The sequence below is a fragment of the Hemicordylus capensis genome, chromosome 4 (assembly GCF_027244095.1).
Source record: "Hemicordylus capensis ecotype Gifberg chromosome 4, rHemCap1.1.pri, whole genome shotgun sequence".
In the NCBI taxonomy this organism is placed as follows: domain Eukaryota; kingdom Metazoa; phylum Chordata; class Lepidosauria; order Squamata; family Cordylidae; genus Hemicordylus; species Hemicordylus capensis.
The window spans coordinates 307,387,395-307,404,686 of NC_069660.1; the positions used below are offsets into that span (position 1 = coordinate 307,387,395).

The window sequence follows — 17,292 nt, forward strand, 5'->3', positions numbered from 1 at the left end:
GCACCAATTAAAGGGATTTTACAAACCATTTTTTTAAAAAAGTGATAAATTTGTCAATAAAAAGAAAATTTGCCCTCTGTGGGCTGAAACAGTAACGATACAGGAGATCCACAATGGCATCTCCTCCAGTTTTGTTTCGGTTTTTGTTGTTGTGGGGGGAGGGATTGTTGGGGGGAATGCTTAAAAATAGAAACTCTAGCCCAAACACAGGTGATGATATTTAGACTATCTTGATGAATAGTACTACCTAGGGTGCAATCTAAAGAACTACTAAATTTCCATAGGATTTCCTTTAGTAAATTGAGCTAGAGAATTTATTTGCACTCAAGATTTATAATGGTGACCTATTAACCTATTAACACCTCCAGCCAGTGTTTCATGTTGGCTGGGGAGGGCTGAAATCTCTGCTCCCCTCCCGTGTGGGCATTGGCCCCTCCCCTGCATATGATGTCATATGCAAGGGTGCAGGGCCAGTGGAGAGAACAAGGCTGTCACAGCCCCAGTATCGTTGCATTTCCTCATCATCTCATTTCCCCATTGCTGAAAGGGAGCTCCACCCAGGGGGAGAGGGGAGCTGTCAGTCAGACTTTATCCCCCAGCCCCCACAAAGCTCCCTACACCCCTGGTGGATGCATTGTGTCTCTAGTGCACAACCTCAGGTTGTGGGTGCACAACCTTAAGAAACAATGCAGAGAACAGCATACAGTGGATGGAATCCAGTCTTCAGCAATGTGCAATCGTCTGTGCTGGACTGGGGCAGATATCATTGAAATGAGAATTGGTTGTTACCAGCATCTGTGAAATGCTGGAGGGTATGGGCTTGGCTCAGCCATGTTGGTGATCTGGAAGAATCTGTTTCATTATAAATGAATTTTGTTAACTGCTTTCCATTTGTGGCATGCTTGTAGTCAGAACTGCCTCCTAGATTGATGGCTAGGAGGCCATTCACAGTCCATTTTCATTGCTGAAAGGTTGCAAGGTATCATTTCAGAGGCGGAAATGGACAGGGAAAGTGGGGATGGGGCTGTAGCTCAGTGGTAGAGTGTCTGCTTGGCATGCAGAAGGTCCCAGCTTCAACCCCTGGTATCTCCACATAGAGCTGGGAGAGATTCCTCCCTGAAACCTTGGATGGCTGCTGTGAATCAGTGAGCTAGATGGACCAAGGGTCTGACTCGGTATAAGGCCGCTTCCTATGTTTCTATGCCCCTAGTTAATTGGAGGCTCTTGAGTTGAGACGGTTGTCAGGATGGCTATGGAAACCATAGAGGTGGTTTGAATAGACACTGCTATTCACGGCAACTGCATAGTGCAATGAGAATGACACAGCGAATGCCCAAGAAGGTGGGTTTCCTCTTACAGACACTAATTTATATCTGCCAAACATGTTGTGCTGCACAAATCCCTCCACTCTGAGGTTTACTTCTATTTATGCCGTGTACATTACTGCAGACGTGAGCTATATATAGTTCCTTACGGCAGGGATACCCCTGCTATTACGCCTGGATTTACGAGCACCCATGAAAAGTTAATTCATCTTCAACTATGCGTATAGAACTGGAAAGGCAGCCCCTGAATAATTCATCACGATGTGCTCATCTCAGCTTTTCTGAAGGCTGTACAGCCAGAGAACAAGATCACGCCATGAACAGCTGGAGGTCCCGCTCAATGCAGAAGGCCATTTCAAGGTTACATGAGACATATGCTTTGCTACTTCTTCCAGAACTGCCCACCTGGCTACCTTTGAGAATCAAAACCAAGGCAGTGCTAAAGATGGTTAAGAAAGCAAACAGAGAGGCCTCTTCGGAGAGGAGAGCTTGTGGTAGCAAGCATGACTTGTCGCCTTAGCTAAGCAGGGTCTGCCCTAATTGCATATGAATGGGAGATTTGTTGTGTGAGCACTGTAAGATATTCCCCTCAGGGGGTGGAGCTGCTCTGGGAAGAGCATCTAGGTTCCAAGTTCCCTCCCGGTTATGTCCAAGATAGGGCTGAGAGAGATTCCTGCCTGCAACCTTGGAGAAGCTGCTGCCTGTCTGGGTAGACACTCCTGAGCTAGATAGACCTATGGTCTGACTCAGTATATGGCAGCTTCCTATGTTCCTACATTCCTAAACTGGTGGGAGATGGGAAAAATGTATTGATTTATAAATGCACGGCTCCAGTCAACAAATTGATATGTGCTATACAGATAGTTAACCAATATACAATGTTTTACCAATCTGACATATATCTGATTATATAGATAGTAATATATGAATTCTTATTAAAACTCTGGGTTCCTTGTACTTAAGTCCTAAATGTGTAGGACTCATGTATCATTAGTTATTAGAAATGATGGACATGCACACACATACACACATCTCATTCAGAATGGGTCCTTTAAATATCAAAAGGAAAAGTGGGGGGAGATGCTATAAAAATAAATACCTTAAAATCAGTTTATTTCAAAATTCCGACAAGCATTTCAAACTGAAATAGCTCCTCCTCAGAGGGAAAACTGTAAAAACAGCAAGTATGTTTATTTCTGATTTTTTAGTAAGAATTATTACTAAAATGGAAACAGACATGGAAAAACAAGGAAAGTTTTCCAAATGATAGGAACATAGGAACATAGGAAACTGCCATATACTGAGTCAGACCACGTCTATCTAGCTCAGTATTGTCTTCACAGACTGGCAGCGGCTTCTCCAAGGTTGCAGGCAGGAATCTCTCTCAGCCCTGTCTTGGAGAAGCCAGGGAGGGAACTTGGAACCTTCTGCTCTTTCCAGAGTGGCTTCATCCCCTGAGGGGAATATCTTGCAGTGCTCACACATCAAGTCTCCCAGTCATATGCAACCAGGGCAGACCTTGCTTAGCTATGGGGACAAGTCATGCTTGCTACCACAAGACCAGCTCTCCTCTCTGATCTCAGAAGGAAGTTCCAACCTCGAATTGGTATGTTAAGGGATGTCCACCCTGGATGCTTATGAATGGAATGCTAGATGTGTGAGCAATGTAAGATATTCCCCTCAGGGGGTGGAGTCACTCTGGGAAGAGCATCTAGGTTCCAAGTTCTCTCCCTGGCATCTCCAAGATAGGGCTGAGAGAGATTCCTGCCTGCAACCTTGGATAAGCTGCTGCCAGTGAAGACAATACTGAGCTAGATAGAACAATGGTCTGACTCAGTGTATGGCAGCTTCCTATGTTCCCATGCCAAAGGACAGATAGTAACTGATTCAGAGAAGATCAAACAGAGATGGAAGGAGTATACTGAAAATCTGTACAGCAGGGACGTCAACATCCAAGATACTCTAGAATATATTCCCTACTTGCAAGAACCTCTAGTATGGGAAGATTTAGTTAGATCAGCACTCCAGTCATTACCAAGTCTGTAGGCTACAGTAATTGATGGAATAGCTACAGAAATATTGGAGGCAACAGAAGAAGAATCAGTCAAGGTTCTAACCAAACTATGCCAGCAAATTTGGAGAATGACACAGTGGCAAACAGATTGGAAGAGGTCAGTCTACATACCCATACCAAAGAAAGGAGACTTAACAGGTTGTGCAAACCATCGCACAATATATCCTTAATTTCACATGCTAGCAAAATAATGCTCAGGATCATCCAACATAGATTAGAGCCCTACGTGGAAAGGGAAATGTACAGAATCTATGGGACATTGCCAAGAGAAGGATGAGAGACATGAGACCAAACAATGCAGAATTGCTGAAGGCCGCTAATGAAGCATCCTGGTCTTCCATAACACCTCATCAGTGCCACAGGCTGATAGCATCCATGCTACGCCACATTGAGGCAGTAATTGCTGCAAAAGGGGCCCAAACCAAGTACTGAATACATATGCATGCTTATACTTTTCAGAGGTCCAATATTGTTCTATTTTACAATCCTTGTCTTCTTGGCTCCATGTAATATTCTAATTTTCTGGGATTGTGGATTGGGGGTTTTCATGAGCTGTACGCCATGATCATCACAATTATAACAAATTAAGGCTTGACTTATCTCGCTTTGCATGTAATGCGTCTGTCTCATATATCAGTTTCACCTTTTAATTTGCATTACTGAAATTAATGGACTTTTGCACAATATTCTAATTTTCCGAGTTTCACCTGTATACTGAGAGAGACTGGAAGAAGATGAGCATGGTTTTATTAAAGTTGGACGATGAAACATCAATAACCTGTGCTACGCTGATGACACCACTCTGATAGCTGAGAATGCGGATGGTCTGCAAGCTCTAGTAATGAAAGTCAAGGAGCAAAGTGAAAAAATTGGACTATGACTAAATGTAAAGAAGACTAAACTGATAACATTGGGTACATACACCAGCCTCAGAATTGATAATGAAGACACTGAAGTGGTGGATAGCTTCTGCCTTTTAGGATCAACCATCAACAGTAAAGGATCCAGCAGTCAAGAAATACACCAGTGACTAGAACTTGGTAGAGTTGCAATGAAGGCCTTGGAAAGGATATTTAGATGCCATGATGTGTCTATGCCTACAAAGATTAGAATTGTTCGGACCATGGTTTTCCTCATGACATTCTATGGATGCAAAAGCTGGACTGAAAAAGCAAGATAGAAAAAGCATTGATGCTTTTGAACTTTAGTGCTGGAGAAGACTTTTGAGGATACCATGGACAGCCAGGCAAACAAACATGGATCATAGAACAAATCAATCCAGAATTTTCACTCAAGACACAAATGACCAGGCTCAAACTAGCATACTTTGGACACATTATGCGAAAGCCCAGCTCCCTTGAGAAGTCCATAATGCTGGCAAAAGTTGAAGGAAAGAGAAGAGGATGACCAGCAGCAAGAGTATAGATTCGATTAAGACAGCAATGAATGCGCTACTGAGAGACCTTAAAAGCCAAATTGAAGACAGATCGTCCTGGAGAGAATCTATCTATGTGGTCGCTAACGGCCTTAATCAATCAATCAATGACTAAAATAAAAATAAGCTACCCATATCTAACGCAGTATTGTCTATTTAATATCCACATGTACAGAGGAATTGAATAATCAATGGTATCTCTTGCAGTTGATAGTCAATAATAATTTATAATCAATAATAATATACATTATTGTCAATAATAATTTATCCTAGACTAATTCCTTTGTAGGACATTCTCCAGAATTGGGAGAAACTTTGGAAACTGGTGGCCAAGAACACATTCAGAAGAAGACTTCATATCGACCTATGAATCTCAACCTGAATGTTGTTTCCTTTTTAACATTTTATTGTTTTTCTTTCTTTTTAAAATCTTGCATGATATATTGATCTTCTGTCAATGTAACCATGTTCTGTGAATAATTCTTACCCCCTTGGTGGTTTTTTGTTTTTGTTTTACTCTGACTTGTTTTTCTATGGGTGTTATTAATGATTTTCATGCACCGGATTGATCTTGCATTCTTTTTTTCTTTTTTTTACATTTATTGACATTCATTGTTGACCTTGAATAGGACATATCTTTCCAAAAGGCTTTGGCCATTTGTATTCTCATAAATTCTCCATCTAGCTACAGTTTGAGATTTGTCATTTGGAATCCCAAATGCCACCGACACAGCATACACTTTAATGAGCTGGATGTGTGGGGTTATGCTGCTTGTTTTTCTTGCCATTTCATTGCTGCTTTGTTATTTAGTTAGGAGAGAGAAAGAAAGAAGGGGATTCCCGACACATTCAATACATTGGAATCAATATTCTGCTTGGCAGCCTGTGCAGCAGACACACACAAGCCAAAAATCAAAGGGCAAAAGAGATACCATGAGACTGTCAACTTGTTAGCAGGAATCCGGGCTGACGTACATCAAATGCATAGATAAGGGAAAGGAACACTTCCATACGGCTGAACACATTGTGTAGCCTAGCCATAGGGTGCCCCAAAGAGCTGTTGCTGCTGCCACTTTGAGCCAGCATACATATGTGGTGCTGTCTGTATATAAAATTTTGTCCGCTGTGGAGAGATTGATAGAGATTATCCTCCCTCTCTAATAATACTAGAATTTGGGATAGTCCAATGGAACTGAAGAGCAGTCATTTAATAAAGAAGTACGCCTACACATGGTTAACGAACAGAACACACTGTCACAGGAGGTACTGAAGGCCACTAGCTGTCCTGTAGCAAGGGTCCACAGAAGGGAGTACACAGGGGCGTAGCTACGGGACAAGGGGCCCATGTTTGCCCCTCTCCCTGGTGGCCCCTCGAGTGAGGGAGATCATGAAGAAAATAGGGAGGGGTGGAGCTGGGGAACCCTCAGGAGCTGGGGGGGCAAGTTCTTTGAAATCCACTCAATCATAGATGTCAGGCACTGCACAGCTCAAAGCAGGGTATGTTTAAAAGTGGGTGCATCTATAAGAGCATTTGCACGACCCACTTGTGGGTGGAAGGGGTGGGGGGAAGGCAGGGTCCAACTCACCTTCCCCCCAGACAATGGTGTGCCTCCTCCTTAGGCATACTGCTGCATGCCCACATTATCTGCACTGCTTGGAGCAGCGCTGTAACCATGAGTAGCAGGGGCGGGACTTCCTCTCCTTTTGCCCCGCTGTACACAGCTACAGTGGGGCGAAGTTATATAATGCCCAAAGCTGCCTAATGCCACATCATGACTAAGTGTGGTTAGGTTAGGATTATAGGGGAAAGTGATAGTGTTTCTGAGAGTGAAAGATGTTCTGCTCATGTAAGGAGAGAGGTTGTCCTCTTCATTACCTTGTTCCTCCCAAAAATGTGTCCCTGAGAGTGGGGGACCCTTGGTCCCAGGTTTTGGGGGGCACAGGGAAGCAGGAGAAGTGGGGCTGGTGAAAATCACCTCTTTTTCTGCTAACAGAAGTATAAAGGATGCTGCTTCATATGGACAGACAAAATGCCTTTAAATTATACATGTGAGTTTTATTTCATTTGTTGTCTTGTTCTGTAATACAACGGCAATGACGATGATAAATATAGATATATAATGCTTTTCAACCAAAGTTCCCAAAGCGGTTTACATAATACAACAAAGTAACTTTTATATACCATTTATATAAAACCCAGAATGTACCCAGAATGTTGGGGGCAATATGCTAAATCATTGTAAACCGCTTAGAGAGCTCCAGCTATAGAGCGGTATATAAATGTAAGTGCTATTGCTATTGCTATTGCTATATACATTTTTGTTTTAAATTTTGTGTGTATATACATATATGGAACAAAGTAATTAACAAGTTCTTCTAGTAAGAACGAATCTGCCTACTTTCCTTTCACTATCCCTACAACTGGGCTAAATTTGGTCCAAATTAGGTAGGCAGTTCACAATTTAGCCCACATGCACCTCAAACATTCATGCTTCTGTCATCTTAAATTGGGGTGGATGACATCATCATAAACTATGCATTAGAGGTGTCCCTACAACTGTACCAAATTTGGTCCAAATCGGTTCCCACTTGCACCTCAAACGTTCACATGTCTGCCATCTTGAATTAGGGTGGAAGACATCATTACAAACTATGTCCTTGAGCGTTCCCTATGTGTCCTTACACATGTAGCAAATTTGGTTCAAATAGGATAGGCAGTTCACAAGTTAGCCCACTTGTGCCTCAAATGTTTACATATCCACCATCTTGAATTCTGGTGGATGACATCATCACAAATTATGCCATTGAGGTGTCCCTCTGTGTCCCTACAACTGTACCCAATTTGGTTCATATTCTTCCAGGCACTGTGAAGTTGATAGGACACACACACAGAATGCCAAGTGATCTCATAAGCCTACCAGAAAGTAGGCTAAAAAATAAAATGTGTTCACCTAAACCAGGGCTGTAAACTTCAGCCCTCCTGAAGATGTTGGACTACAACTCCCACCATCCCAGGCTACTGGCCACTGCTTCTGGAGATGATGGGAGTTGTAGTCCAACAACAGCTGTAGGGCTGAAGTTGTACAGCCCTGATCTAAATGTACAGAAACAGCTACACCTGGTTGCATTATCCACATTTGCTGGTGGCTTAAGTTAGTGATAATTCGAACAACCTCCTCAATTCTGCTGAGCCGGGGAACATTTCATAACATGATGGAGTGCAAGGAATATGCATCAGCCACAGTACTGCTGCTGTAATTGAGTTACAGGGGTTGCTGTTTTGCTTTACTGCATCTCAGCTCACTTCCCAGCCGGCTGCCTTTTATTCCAGCGCGGCAGTTATAACAACAATCTTTCATTTGTCCCATGGGTCAGAATGCTGCTTCGTAAGCAGGTTACATAATTGTACTAAGGGATGTGGACTCCGTTCGGCCAAGCCAGACCTCATGAGCCGTTTATTGTTCTGAGATTTGCAGAACCAATATGAAGGATGAAGGTTGGCGAGAGATCAATAAACTCTCAGTCCAGGGCATCTCAAATGTGGGTGCCCAGATGTTATTGGACTACAACTCCCATCATTCCCAGGCAGAATGGCCTTGGGCTGGGAGTTGTAGTCCAACAACATCTGGGGACCCACATTTGAGAACCTCTGCCGTAGTCTATCTCAGGATACCATAAAAGGATCAAAGGTAAGAAAAAGAGAGATTTTAAGATTCAAGAAGTGCTCTGCAACACAAAGGTAGCTTAGGAACATAAGAACAGCCCTGCTGGATCCAGCTCAAGGCCTATCTAGTCCAGTATCCTGTTTCACACAGTGGCCCACCAGATGCCTCTAGGGAGCCCACAGGTCAGGGGACCATCTTCCAGTTTACCAAATACTTTTAGCCATTTAATCATCTAGGGCAACTGGTTTTATTTATTGGTTAGATTTTTAATGACATTGACACAGAAATATAAGATCAGAATGTTCCTAATAGAGCTGAACAAGGGTCCACCCAAGCCCTGCTCACCTGTCACATTCAACACACGTGCAATTTGTGTACAGTGTATGCACAGATGGATCTTTAGTACAGATGCTGTACTAATGCCCTATTCAGGCATCATGTTTAATGCATGTACAGTCCTACGCTTCCAATCTGTGCATTTTGGGGACCTATACTCAGGTTCACTTTTAAAATGAATGAACATACAGTCTTCCACACAAACACATGTACATGTGTACACACACCTATACACACGTTCAACATGATGTCTGAAGAGGGCTTCAGCCCAGCATCCTGCTTCCAGTGGAGGTCCACCAGATGCCTCAAGGAAGCCCACCAAGGAAGTTCTAATAGCCCTCTCCCACCTTTGCCCCCTCCGATGAAGTGATATTCAGTAGTATACTGCCTCTGGCCATGTAAGTTCCACCTATCCATGACTAAAAGCTAATAGTGAACCTTTTAAAAGCCAACGATGAACCTGTTAAATTCAACCAAGTTTGTAGCTCTCCCCAAGAGCTGATCCAAAATGTCAACCCCACCCCCATTTTTGCCATCCTAGTCATAGGTGGTAAAAATGTCAGCAGGAGGAGGCACTTAGGCCATTTCTTCAAGGGGGGGTTATATTGGGAAGGGGGAGAAAATATCTCAGACAGAGAGAGCTGTCATGATCCTCCTGGTAGCAGCCATTTTTTCCCCCACAGCATCTTCCTCCGCCCACGCAATGTCATAATTAGGTAGCTCCGTTTGGAAGTGAGTTCTGGGAGAAAAATGGTGGTCGCCAGTCAAACTGCTGCTGTTTCTTATCTTCGCCAGTCCGCAGCTCTAGGGAGGGGATTTGTGTGACGCTGGGTGTCCTGCTTGCCAGGGCATTCACTCCCCAGAAAGCAAATGCATGGAGACCAGACTGGAGACGTATACAGGTGGTGCACATAGGCCTCCATTCACTGTAACAGCCTGTAGTGCATGCACACCTGTATGGAGCTCCGCCCAGATCAGCAAGGGGTTTCACTGAGCCCTGTGCCACTTTTCTCCCATGGGCAGTTGTCAGTTCAGCAAATACAACTGCACACACATTGCAGCATTCTATTACACAGGACCATAGGAAGCTGCCTTAGACTGAGCCAGACCACTGCATTGTCTACACTGACTGGCAGCAGCTCTCCAAGGTTACAGACAAGAGTCTCTTCCAGCCCTACCTGGAGGTGCTGCAAGGGAGTGAGCCTGGAACCTTCTGCATGCAAGCATGCACAAGCTACACCTCAGAGCTGCAGCCACATTCCCTAAGGAGAAAATCTTACAGTGCTTACAGGTAGTCACCCAAGCAAATGGAAACCAGGGCTAACCCTGCTTAGCAAAGGAGACAATTCATGCTTGCTACCACAAGACCAGCTCTCCTCTCGATTGCATCCCACTGGAAGTCCGTGTGCACTTCCCACACATGGAAAATTAGATAATGTCGTATATCACACTTCAAATAGAAGAAGGGTTTCTTCATAGTCCCCCCACAAAACATGATGCTCCTGGACCTGAGCTTGGCTGTCAGTTTACTTCTGGTCTTGAAGAACCAGCCTTTGGATTAGGCTTAAGCACGAGCAAAGAATCATGACTAGTTTTTTAATGGAAAGCTACGGAAGACAATTTACTCCTCTGGGTGTTACGTAAATACTTATCTCATGATCAGCTAAATACAGGACACAGTCAAGAATATTTATAAGCACATGATCTTCTCAGCTGAATTCAGATCTAAGCACGGCTGATATTTACCAACGACAGAAGTAATGCTGTACAGCCAGTATGTTCTTCGGAGCTACAGATCTAATTAGTCGGATGGCAGAATTAAGGAGTTGCATTCACTTTCCGCATGCACAAATCCTCTGGCATCTACTGTGCAAATCTCTTCCAAACCCCATCATGCTCTCAACCTGTGTGAGCAATCTCAGCAGGCTTGCAAATGAATCCACAGAAGTTACTGGTGAACAAAAATCATTTCTCAAGCCCTTCATACTTTCACATACAGCTGGTGGGGGAGAACTACATTCACTCTCCAATCCATTTTTTTCTGATCAAGCATGATTACAGAGGTGGGGTTGGTGATGAAGGACTGATTATGGGGGAAGGAGGTGGCAATGGTGGTGGTGGCAGGGGGCCTAAGCAGGAAAGCAGCCTGTGAATTGTCCCTGACCTTGTATAGAGGCACAGCATGAGTTCAGGGACAAGGGGAAGGACGGGGTCCTGGCATCCACATGTTTTGGCTTAGCTACCAAGGCAAACCAAAGTTATTAGGAACAACATAGGAAGCTGCCTTATACCGAGTCAGACCTTTGGTCCATCTAGCTCAGTATTGTCTACACAGACTGGCAGCGGCTTCTACAAGGTTGCAGGCAGGAATCTTTCTCAGCCCTGTCTTGGAGAGGCCAGGGAGGGAACTTGAAACCATCTGCTCTTTCCAGAGCGGCTCCATCCCCTAAGGGGAATATCTTCCAGTGCTTACACATCAAGTCTCCCTTTCATATGCAACCAGGGTGGACCCTGCTTAGTTAAGGGGTCAAGTCATGCTTGCTACCACAAGACCAACTCTCCTCGCTAAAAAATATGTGTTGCCAGTTCCAAACTCTAAGAAGGGAACATAGGAAGCTGCCTTATACCGAGTCAGACCTTTGGTCTATCTAGCTCAGTATTGTCTACACAGACTGGCAGCGGCTTCTCCAAGGTTGCAGGGAGGAGTCTCTCGCAGCCCTATCTTGGAGATGCCAGGGAGGGGACTTGGAAACTTCTGGAACCTTCTCAGCCAGGGAAGTTTAACTAAAGTAACAACGAGGCACTACTGATGATAGAGATCTCCTGTCCTGTTTCACAGACAAGAACCCATGAGGTTCCATAGGAGGCAAGGCGGAGGGGGGCTGCAGGACCCTGGAGAGTTCTCTGTGAGCAACTTGCTCCAACAAGGGCTAGACTGAAATGAGGCCTTAAATGCCTCCAGGCTCAGAGTAACCCTCTCAGACACTGCCTCCCCATCTGGAGAGACTGAGGGAAGCAGCCCCTCTGCCTTGCCATTTTGCATTTCTCTTCTTATCCAATTTGTCTCTCCTGACCCAATGCTGGTGTGCAGGCCTGGGAGACAGCGAGGGTATTCTCACGATCAGTGGAAAGTGGGCTGAGCTTAGCCCACTTCCCACAGATCATGGGAACCATCAGGTGAGCCCGGTTTCCCCAAAGCGGGTCCCCCGCTTAACTCCCCCTCCCCTTAGCCCAGGTTAGCGGAGCTTTTTTGGTCATGTATTGCCACGGCACAGCTCCGTACCATGCCCACACATGAGGAGACCCCTTCTGGGAGGCTGGAACAAGCCTCCTGGCCCTGGGGGTCTCTCCAGGATGCCCCGCATGCTTGTGCAGGGCATTCTGGAACTTCCGGGGGCCATGCGACCCCTGATCCCCGCAGTCCCTGCTGGCTCCGTGATGAAGCCAGCAGCCATATGCGCAGCCAGTCCGGTTGCCCAGGGCTGCCTGGACGATCGTCTGCAGGGAGAGCAGGCTAAGCCCGCTCTCCCTGGAAACCCACTCTTGGCAGGTCTCACTGATTATGAGACTCGCCTCAGTGAGTTATTGGGTGTGGGAGAGGCTCTGGAATCTCCTGGATGGTAGGCCCAGGCTCCCGCTAGTATCAGGGCCTGGGGATGGTTCCGGGGGTCAGACTAGGAACATAGGAAACTGCTTTATACTGAGTCAGACCACTGGTCCATGTAGCTCAGTATTGTCTACATTGAGAGGCAGCAGTTGTCCAAGATTGCAGGCAAGAGTCTCTCCCAGCCCTACCTGGAGATGTCAGGGAGTGAGCTCTGGACTCATCCCCTAAGGGGAATATCTTACAGCGCTCGCATGTAGTCTCCCATCCAAATGCAAAACAAGGTGAAACCTGCTTAGCAAAGGGGACAATTCATGACCATGAGACCATCTCCCCTTAGGGCAACTCTTAGCAACTGCTTGGGGTGGGGGTCATGACCACTGAGGTTCCACGCAAGATGGCAACCCTTTGTCTACTTCCTGCTGCGCCCCGCCCCCTCCCTAGGTCTCATGTCATGAGTTTGCCCACCAGCAGCAATTGTGTGGAGTCAGAGTCGGGAAATTCAGAGCATTATGATGTCATGCCACTAGATATTAAAGGGGAATGGCAGGAGAGGGGGTAGAATTGGGCACAGGGAGCAGAAGCCCCCTGACTTGCATGACTGCAAAGTCTGCCTTGAGGACGGGAGACTTGAGTGACACATAAAGGGAAATAACTGAAGCATTTGTTTTTAACATTTCACCGATATATGTCTGCTTAAATGACAGCAAAGAGATGAGATAAGAGGGCTTGTCATTAACTAGTCTCCGGGTGTTACACTTGGGGGAATTTATTTGAAGATGGGTAGATGGGAGGCAAGGGAAGAGGAAATCTTCAGTGCCTAACAATGTCAGGGCTACTTTAGCGTCCACAATTACAGCCACTGATCAACCGATGCTTATCTCTTCCATTAAATGGAAGCCCTTGCTTTGATTCTGCATTGCATTTTATACGGAAAGAGGGGAAAGGTTGGTTTACTAAACTAAGACTGTGGGAGATGAGAAGCACAGGCTGTTCTCGGTTTCTCTGGCAGTCTTCTCTTCTATCATGATGGGAAATCTGTTTCACTTTTCAGTGCTGTCCACACTTGGTAGCATCTGCAGCAGGTGAATCCCAGTTGTGGGATGCATTAAATTCAGGCACAGTGGATTAAGGGCACATTGTACCCTTAAATGAGCCACCTTAAGTGGCTCATTTCACTAGCAAGCAGAATGTTGCCGGTTTGAATCCCTGCTGCTACTATATCGGGCAGCAGTGATATAGGAAGATGCTGAAAGGCATTATCTCACACTGCACGGGAGGAGGCAATGGTAAACCCCTCCTGTATTCTACCAAAGACAACCACAGGGCTCTGTGGTCTCCAGGAATCGAAATTGACTTGATGGCACACTTTACTTTTTACTTACCCTTAAACACAAGCCACCATCTATGGTGCGGGTTGGCTACATTTGGAGTACTGCGTACAGTTCTGGCCTCCATATCTTAAGAAGGACATTGTAGAACCGGAAAAGGTGCAGAAGAGGACAACCAAGATGATCAGGGGCCTGGAGCAAGGCTACAGCATCTGGGGCTTTTTAATTTGGAAAAGAGGTGACTATGGGGAGACATGATTGAGGTGTATAAAATTATGCAGGGAAGAGAGAGAGTGGACAGAGAGGAATTTTTCTCCCTCTCTTACAACACTAGGAGTCATCCCATGAAACTGATTGCCAAGAAATTTAGAACCAACAAAAGGAAGTACCTTTTCACAAAAATGCATAATTAACCTATGGAATTCTCTGCCACAAGATGTGGTGACAGCCAACAGCCTGGATAGCATTAAGAGGGGCTTGGATAAATTCATGGAGGAGAGGTCTATCAATGGCTACTTGTCTGAGGACTATAGGCCACCTCCAGCCTCAGAGGCAAGATGTCTCTCCATACCAGCTGCAGGGGAGCAACAGCACGAGAGAGGGCATCCCCTCACCTCTGGCCTGTGGGCTTCCCAGAGGCATCTGGTGGGCCATGGTGTAAAACTCGATGGCGGACTAGATAGCCGTTGGGACTGATCCAGCAGGGCTGTTCTTATATGTTCTAACTCCCATCACCCCTAGTCACAGTGGCCAAGAGTCAGGGATGTTGGGAGGCGTAGTCCAAGAACAGCTGGTGGACTGACTAGCTCTCGACTAGGAGAAACCCTGCTGCAGGCTTACATTAAGAGGACTGCCGCAGGGCACAGGAGGAAGCTTGTCATATTGCCAACATTTAATGGAACCTCAATGCAACAATCAGAGTTCAAGAGACAACACACTGAGGAAGAAAGAGTGGATGTTAGTCCAGCTCGAAAGAGATGAATCTATGGAGGGTAAGAATTGCCTCTGCCTCCAGGGGATTAGGCAGAAACCCTGGGGACAAGATTAAGGGTTTTATAATGTTCTTTAAAGGCAAAGCAAGCCTCGGTCATTCCAGTGCCTTTACACATACTGGCCAACATCCCGATTAACATTGCACATATGGAATAATGTTATGCGTCCACAAACGAGAGGGGCATCGCGGTTCTCTCTGTCCCAAAATTATGTCTCTGAGTGTTGTGGGACCCTCAGGAACACATCGAGGCGCTTCACGTGATCCCTGTGAAGTGCAGGAGGGGGTTCTGCGGGGAGAGCGGGCTTCGTCTGCTCTCCCCACAGACAATCAAATGGCAGCTGGATCAGCCGCCCATATGACTGCCGGCTCCATCACGGAGCCAGCGGGGGCTGCAGGGATCGGGTGCCACATGGTGTATGTGGCATCCTGGAGAGACCCCCAAGCAGGGGAGGCTGCTTGCAGCCTCCTGGTTGGGGGTCTACTCCTGTGTCGCCGTGCGCTGCGGCAACACACAAGCAAGAAGATGAGGTTAACGGAGCCACCTCCTCTAAGGGGAGGGGTATTTATGGAGCCTAGCTGCAGGGAGCTGCGTGGCTTCCATTGCAGCACACGACTGCCCCAAAGTGGGCTAGGCTCCCTTAGCCCACTTTTGGGTGATCGTGAGAACAGCCTCAATATTTGGCAGCAAAGAAGGCTGCAGTGGGGTCAGCAAAAATCATCTCTTCCCCATTACATGTAAAATATTATTCCATGCATGGGACATTCGTCTCTGTATCGACCCTGGGTCACAACGATTTCGTCCAATGCAAGTGATTAGCAGTAGATTTGGGACAGGCAATTAAAAGCCATCGTTCAGTGGCAGAGCATCTGCTTTGCATGCAGAAGGAACCAGGTTCAATCCCCAGCATCTCCAGGGCATGGCGGGGGGAAAGACCTGCCTGAAACTTTGGAGGGCCGCTGCCAGTCCATGTGGCCAATACTGAGTTAGGTGGATAAGTGGCCGGACTCGGTGTAGGGCAGCTCCTTATGTCCCTTCACCCAATGCATCGTTAACTTATGGAATTTGCGCCCACAAGCGGTGGTGATCGCCAATGGCTTTGAGCAGGGGCAAGCGCGAGGCAATGTGCCAATTAAAAAGAAAAGACTCCTCTGTTTCAGACTTCTCTCTCAGCCTTGGTAACCCACACCTCTGAGCTGGACATTAATTGGTTGCCTTTGATCAGATATCTGTCTGGTCATTCAAGGGCTGTACTATTGAAGTCTCTTATTCTGTAGATGCAAACCTTCCTGTGGGTGCTAACTTTTCATTCTGCAACTGGTTCTGCTTACCCAAGCTACCTGTTTGTGACTTGCTCAATCCACCCAAGCCATGTTTCCGTGCTGGTGACTTCCAAGGCCTTCCCAAAGACCAAAGAGTAGCCCCCAGGAGTCTTAAAGGCTGCCACTTCCTGGCCTAGAAGGCTTCTAAAAGACAGATCCATGAAATTTGTCAATGACTATTAACAATGACAAGTGTGGTCCCGCAATAAAATGGTGCACAGTATCCCTGATGTGCATGTGTGACCCAAGCCTACGCCTGAGCATGGTGACAGTTATAAGCACCATCCACCACCACCCCTCGAAACAGAAGGGGTTGAGACTGTCTTGAGGGAGTATTCTTCAAGTGAGAAATTTCCCACTCCTTTTTGTTCAAGCCCGCCCTCCTCCACTCCTTGCTGCTGAGTTTATCATTCATTCATTCATTCATTCATTCATTCATTCAATTTCTATACTGCCCTTCCAAAAATGGCTCAGGGTGGTTTACACAGAGAAATAACAAAAAATGAGTTCCATTAGTTCCGCCCACCAGGTTGTCTGTTAACTGCCTTCTGGGTCTGCAAACATTCTACTCCATTGAGTTTCACTGAAGCAATGGGGGGGTGCCCCCTTGAGACTCCCCCAATTTTTGTGAAACTGACATGTCTGTGGGTTACCCCAGTTCTGCTGCTACCTCCTTCTCACCTGCAGGTGCTCCAGTTATACGTCCATAAGGATCATAACTTTTCCAGTTCTTTCAAAAATAGATATAAGATGGCTAAATGGAACCTCGATGTTCAGAGGCAGTACGCCTCTAAATATCCGTTGCTGGGGTGCATCGGCAGCAGAAGACTTCCCAGTCTTCATGTGAACTTCCCAGAAACTTCTGGTTGGCCATGGCATGCAAGTTTTTCCTTATTAGTGTTTGTTTCTCTCTTCTCTTTGGAAATCGTTTGGGTCTCCCAATCAATGTCTGCCTCTCCAGACATCGAGGCTCAGCCCTTCAGCTCGGTGTCTGTAGAGAAAATGCCATTGATTTCCCCCACCCCCACCGCTGACGATTCACCATGGGGAAAGGTGTCAGCTGCCAAGCCAGCCTCTAAATCAATGTTTACCTGGGCTGCCATTAATCATGCAAGCTGTAATTGAGTCTCCGCAAGCATCCAGCAGGAAGTGTCCCCGCTCTCGAGTACCTACAGGTGGCTGTAATTTACTGCTGCGTTTGCACTTGA

The 17,292-nt window shown here is 46.1% G+C and overlaps 1 protein-coding gene and 1 non-coding gene across 2 annotated transcripts in view; one reads left to right on the forward strand and one right to left on the reverse strand.

The window, feature by feature from the left end:
• Positions 1–17,292, reverse strand: part of KCNQ3 (potassium voltage-gated channel subfamily Q member 3) — a 217,361-nt gene that overhangs the window by 149,345 nt on the left and 50,724 nt on the right. The window lies entirely within an intron of this gene.
• On the forward strand, positions 1,021–1,092 carry TRNAA-GGC (transfer RNA alanine (anticodon GGC)). Its single transcript has one exon. It is a non-coding gene; the product is annotated as a tRNA-Ala (tRNA).